This window comes from Nannospalax galili, unplaced genomic scaffold (genome assembly GCF_000622305.1).
Source record: "Nannospalax galili isolate Female #2095 unplaced genomic scaffold, S.galili_v1.0 scaffold5238, whole genome shotgun sequence".
Taxonomy (NCBI): domain Eukaryota; kingdom Metazoa; phylum Chordata; class Mammalia; order Rodentia; family Spalacidae; genus Nannospalax; species Nannospalax galili.
This window is the reverse complement of record NW_008340934.1, coordinates 132,651-139,302: the sequence shown is the minus strand read 5'-3', so window position 1 is coordinate 139,302 and position 6,652 is coordinate 132,651.

Below are 6,652 nucleotides of genomic sequence, written 5' to 3'. Positions count from 1 at the left end.
TCTGCCTCCCAAGTGCTGGGATTAAAGGCGTGTGCCACCACGCCCGGCTTCCTCCTGTATGTTTTAAAGGTATAGGTACAGCTGGGCATGACACATACCTTTAATCCCAGCACTTGGGAGGCAGAGGCAGGTGGATCTCTGTGAGTTCAAGGCCAGCCTGCTCTACATAGAGAGTTCCAGGCCAGCTGGGGCTACAGGGAGACCCTGTCTCAAAAAAAGACAAAAACAAAGAAACAAAAAGACATAGGGGCCAGGTGTGGCAATGTAAGTGTACACCTGTTACTCTAGCACTAGCAAAGCTGAGATCAGAGAATACTGACTCAAAGCCAGCCTGGCCTACATAAAAACTGAATGAATGAATGATACATAAAAACTGAATGAATGAATGAATGAATGAATATAGGATACAACTTCTTTTTTAAATTAATACACCTATAACTTTAACTTTTAGTTTCTACTTTAAGTATTGTCTGAGTATCCCTTGCTCAAAATAAAATTTTAAATAATGGGCAGGCATAGTGGCACAGACCTTTAATCCCAGCACTCAGGAGGCACAAGCAGGTGGATCTCTGTGAGTTCAAGGCCAGCCTGGTACACAGCCAAGTTCCAGACCAGCCAAGGCTACACAGTGAGAACCTGTCTCAAAAAAAAAAAATTAATAAAATAAAATAAAGCCCTCACATGTAAATAGTGTGTGCTGGTATCCTGACAGTAACCCTTCGCTTGCCCCCATCCTCTGCCTTGGGTTTCTTCACCTGACCCCTCTGGGTTGCTTTTAGCATAAACCTCTTAAGTGCCCTCTTTTAGGGCTAGATCATTTCTTCTTTGTCTGTATGATTCCCTCCTGTACGGTAAGAGTGGGCACACCTTTCCTAATACCTCATCTTAGCTCTGAGCACACCCTGTGGCTCCTGCCCTGTCTACTCTTCAGAGCATTTTCCTGGTCACATGATGAAGTGTGCCACAAGCTGCTCAGTGTGGTTCCCTCTCATCCTTGTGCTTGTCCTATGCCTTCATTTTATAAGGGCTTCTGCTTCTTAAAAGCCATTTGAATAAATAACCATTCAAATAAATTTACCATGTCCTGGTTTCCTTTTTTATTTCCTGCAACTAAATCCATAGACTGGTGTAAAGCCATTAAGTAATGTATGTGGTTTTAGAGGCTGGAGAGATGGCTCACTGGTTAAGAGTACTGGCTGTTCTTGCAGAGGACTGAGGTTCAATTCCCAGCACCCACATGGCAACTAACAACCATCTGTAACTCCAGTTCCAGGAGAATCCCATGCCTACTTCCGACCTCCAACACGGGTACACTTACATGCATGCAGGCAATACACTCATACAGACAAAATTTTTAAAAAATAGCGGGGCGTCGTGGTGCACGCCTTTAATCCCAACACTTGGGAGGCAGAGGCAGGTGGATCTCTGTGAGTTCAAGGCCAGCCTAGTCTACATAAGAGTTCCAGGACAGCTGGGGCTACAGAAAGACCCTGTTTCAAAAAAAACCAAAAAAAAAAAAAATAATAATAATAATAATAATAATAAATTTTTAAAAGAAATGTTGTATTTTGCAGGTGTTTTTAGAACTTCTTTTTTCTTATTTCTATCTTTACCTTTCTGTCTTTTTTTCCCAAAGCCTGGGCATGTTTTCTCGAATGTTCTGGGCTTTCTCAGTCTTTATCTGAAGCCAAGCTCCCTCCTTTCACCATGTGGCTGCTTACAAACAGAGTGGTTTTCTGGCTTTCTCTCGTCCTTTTCTACCTCCTTCTCTTGGCAGTTGCCAAGATTTACAGTTTGCCTGCTTTGTTGTTTTCTCTTAAATTCTAATAAAATTGTCCTTCAATTTCAAACAGAGAGAGAAACAAGGTCTTTCATGTAGCTTAGGCTAGCCTCAAACTCAAGATTCACCTGCCTCAGATTTTCCAAGTGCTGAGATTACAGACATCTACCACCAGGCCTGGTCCTACAAAATGTTAGTATGAGCAAGCCTGGGACATTTCCATCCATTGGTGCTGAGCTCTCGCTATAGACCCTCTTCCTACACACAAAGACCATAACGAGGGAAGATTCTGAGATGGATGGCAGGCTGAGCCCCTGAAAGGTAGGTTTCCCTCTGTGATGGTTAGCGTTGTCAAGTTGACAGGATCTGAAGTCATCTAGAAGACAAGCCTCCAGGTGTACCCGGGAGGGACTATTTCGCTTCTGGGCATGCCTGTGAAAGATTATGTTGATGAGGTTAATTGAGGTGAGAAGACCCACAGGGGAAGTAAGTGACACAGTTCCTGGGCTTGGGTCCTGGACTGTGTAAGCAAAAGAAAGCCAGCTGAGAACCAGCTTTCATGTGTCCTGATGGTGATGCAACGGGAGCAGCTGCTTCATCCCTTGCTGTCTTGACTTCCTTGCAGGATGGACTGCACCCTTGAACTACGAGCTGAAGTAAATCCTTTTTCCTTTGAGTTGCTTTTGAGTATTTTATCACAGCAACAGGAAAAGAAACTAATACACTCCTACAGGCCTCCTAATGTGGGCTCTCTGCTCTCCTCTGGAGCTACCAAGGGTAAGGAAGAGAAGATGAAAAGGATATGAGGAGAGGAAGGGAGTAGCCTGACTCCAACCCCAGCCACACATAATCCTTCCTCAGCATCTTCCTACATCTCAACATGTTGGCAGAGGAAGAATCCAGGAAAGGCATCGCTAACTGGTTCTTCTCAGAATCTTACGAGGTTATGATCAAGCTGTCAGGTGGGGCTGCGGTCATCTAAAGGCTTGACTAGGGCTTGGGGAGGGGAGGGTCCTGCCTCCAAGATGGTACAATCACCTGACCACAGCAGGTAGACTCAGAGCAACTCAGAATTGTCTGAATATCCTCCTTATGTGACTGTTGTAAAATAAGTGAAGATAGAACAAGGAAAAGCCACACTGTTGTTTATAGCCTGGCCTCAGAAGTAACACAGTGCTGGCCATCTTTCTATTGATCACAAAGATCCCACACAAGGGTGTCAACACCAGGAAGTGAAGCAACCTCTTTTGGCCTGTCATAACAAGGAGCCTCCTAGTTTGTCTTAACATTTCTTCTGACTCATGGCAAGACTAGAACAAATGGCTCTCCTTGATTTGCCAACTTAAAGTCCCCTCACTTTCCACCCAGTGACAACCCAGTCATCAGGGATGAAGAGAAATGTGGTTTCCCACTTGACTCCTCACACCTCTCCAGCAGATTCCTTCAGGAGCACTAGAGTCACCAACCTGGGGATGTCATGGAAATGTGTTTTGAGATGCCTTGATCACACAACAATGCTTTTATAATGTCTATAGGCCAGTGACACTAGAGCTGTTCACACTGGTTTACAGTCAATGGACCATGTTCAAGGCAAGGGAAACAGGGGGATTGGGGGAAGGGTGGTAGTCCAACACCTTGTCTGGGGCTGCTGCCACAGCTGAATCCTCTACTTTCCAACATGTTCTCAACACTAGATTTAAGAACAAAGGCCTACCCCGGCATGGTGGCCCACGCCTTTAATCCTAGGACTCGGGAGGCAGAGGCAAGCAGATCTCCGTGAGTTCAAGGTCAGCCTGGTCTACATATCGAGTTTCAGGCCAGCTGGGGCTACAGGGAGGAGTAACAGAGTAAAAAAATCATGAGCATCGTTCTTTCTCTCTCTCTGTGTTCTCCCTTTCCTACTTGTAAAGCCCGTCCACGACTGATAGCAACATGCTCTCCTTCATGATGATCACTTTACCTCTCCAGCCCTCTAATATGTTTTTTTTTGTTGTTGTTCTTTTTGAGACAGGGTCTCCCTGTAGCCCCAGCCATCCTGGAACTCATTATGTAGACCAGGCTGGCCTTGAACTCACAAGGATATGCCTGCCTCTGCCTCCCGAGTGCTGGAATTAAAGGCATGTGCCACCACGCCCGATTTCCAATAGGTCTTTTATCTTTCCTTCAAAAATAGTTTTGGTGACATAACTGTAGCAAATGAGAATACATTGCATTATTTTTTAAATATTTTTTATTTTATGTGTATGAGTGTATTGCCTACATGTATGTGAGTGTACCCGTGTTGTGTAATGCTGTGGTGGTCAGAAGAGGGCTTCAGATTCCCCTGGAAGTGGAGTTAAGGACTGTTCATAGCCACCATGTGGGTGCTGGGAATCGAACCCAGGTCCTCTGCAAGAGCGGTCAGTGCGCCCTTAACTGCTGAGCCATCTCTCCAGCCCCTGTATTATTTATTTTAAGATTTATTTTTATTTGTGTGTGTGTGTGTGTGTGTGTGTGTGTGCGCACACACACGCACACCCACAGAAGCTGAAAGAAGGTGGCAGATGCCCTGGAGCTGGAGCTACACCTTGTTGTGAGCCACATAATCAGTGGCCAGGAACAGAATTCAGATCCTCTGCAAGGCAGCAAGTGCTTTTAATCACTGAGCTATCTCTCTGGTCCTCTATTTTCTTTTTAAATAATCTTACTGTGTTACCCAGCTGGCTTAGAACTCACATGTAGCCCAAGATGGCCTCAAGCTTCCTGCCTTAGCCTCCTGGATGCTAGGATTACCTCATGACCAGCTATACTGTATTCTTGAAAAATGCAAAGATTGGGGCTGGAGAGATTGCTCAGTGGTTAAGAGCACTGGCTGCTCTTTCAGAGGACCTGGGTTCAATTCCCAGCACCCACATGGCAGTTAACAACTGTCTGTAACTCCAGTTCCAGAGGAATCTAACTTTTCTGACCTCCATGGGCGCTGTGCTACACAGGTGCACTTACATATATACAGGCAATACAAGCATACACATAAAATAAAAATAATAAATGAAATCTTTAAAAAGAGCTGGGTGCACGCCTTTAATTCCAGCATTCAGGAGGCAGAAATAGCTGGATCTCTGTGAGTTCAAGGTCTGCCTGATTTACATAGCAAGTTCCAGGCCAGCTGGGGCTACAGGGAGACCTTGTCTCACAAAGAACCCCCCCCAATTTTTTTTAAAAAAACAAAAAATGCAAAGATAATGGATGTTCAGTGTTCTTACCATAAAAATGACGACTATACGTAAGGTAATGTATGGTGGGGGTTGTTTGGTTGCTTTTGGTTTCTTTGGGTTTTTCTTGAGACAAGATCTCCCTATAGTCCCAGCTGTCATAGAACTCACTATGTAGAGATGGGCTGGCCTTGATCTCATAGAGATCCATCTGCCTCTGCCTCTGTGCTGGGTAGCTTTAGTGTCCACTTGACACACCTGAGTTGAGGGAGCCTCAATTGGGGAATTTTCTTCATTGGACTGGCCTGTGGCCATGTCTGTGAAGCATCTTCTTGATTGTTTGTGATGTGGGAGACCCCAGCTCACTGTAGGTGGTGCCACCCCTAGGCAGGTGGGCCTGTGTTGCATAAGAAAGCAGGCTGAGCAGGGGGGCCTGGGGAGCAAGCCAGTAAGCCTTGTAAGTTCCTCCATGGCCTGTGCTCCAGCTCCTGCTTCCAGGTTCCTGCCCTGAGTTCCTACCTTGGGCTCCCTGATGACTGTGACCTGGGAGATGTAAACTGAATAAACTCTTTCCTCCCCGAGTTGGTATTGGTCAGAGTATTTTGTCACAGCAATGAAGAAAAAACTAAAACAGCCTCCCAAGTGCTGAAATTAAAGGTGCCCAGCTGAGGTAATGTATTTTTAATAGCTAGATTTAAGTATTCCACAATCTATATATACTTCATGTATATTACCTTGTTGTCCATAATAAATGTTTGATTTCATAGGTCAATTAAAAAAAAAACATTATTTCTGCTGGGCTTGGTGGCACATCTTTAATCCCAGCACTCGGGAGTCAGAGGCAGGTGGAGCTCTGTGAGTTCAAAGCCAGCCTGGTCTACATAGTGAGTTCCAGGACAGCTGGGGCTACAGAGAGACCCTGTCTCAAAAAGACCAACAACAACAACAAAAAAACATTATTTCTATAATCAGGTAATTCAAGGATTATAATTATAAATTCACATAATAAAGAACAGAATCAGGCTGGAGAGATAGCTCAGCGGTTAAGAGCACTGGTTGTTCTTGCAGAAGACCCAGGTTCAAAACCCAGCACCCACATGGCAGCTAACAATTGCCCATAACTCCAGTCCCAGGGGATCTGATAGCCTTTTCTGACCTCCGTGGGCATTGCACAACACGGGTGCACTTACCTACATGCAGGCAATACACGCATACACATAAAATAAAATAAAAAAGAACAGAATCAACATTTTATACAAATAAATTCATTTCATCCCGTGAAGTAGGTACTATTGTGGGCATCACTTTATAGATGAGAAATTGAGGCTCAGAGAGCTAAGAGAACTCACTCAAGGTTCAAGCTAGTAAGTGGTAGAGGCAGATTTCAAAGTGTTATCTGGAGCCAGGTGTGGTGGTTTACACCTGTAATTAAGACTAGCCTGGATTACACAGAGAGACCCTGTCACCAAAAAAAGGAAGGAAGGAAGGGAGGAAGGAAGGGAGGAAGGGAGGGAGGAAGGGAAGGAGGGGAAGAGAGAGAGGGGAAGAGGAAGAAGGAAGAGAAAGAACAATGCCCCCAAACCAAACAAACAAAATACATATGCAAAAAACAAAACAAAGAAAGAACTTGTCCTTTGGTTCCAGAATGTCTCTTAAGTACTACACTCTCCATTATATACAT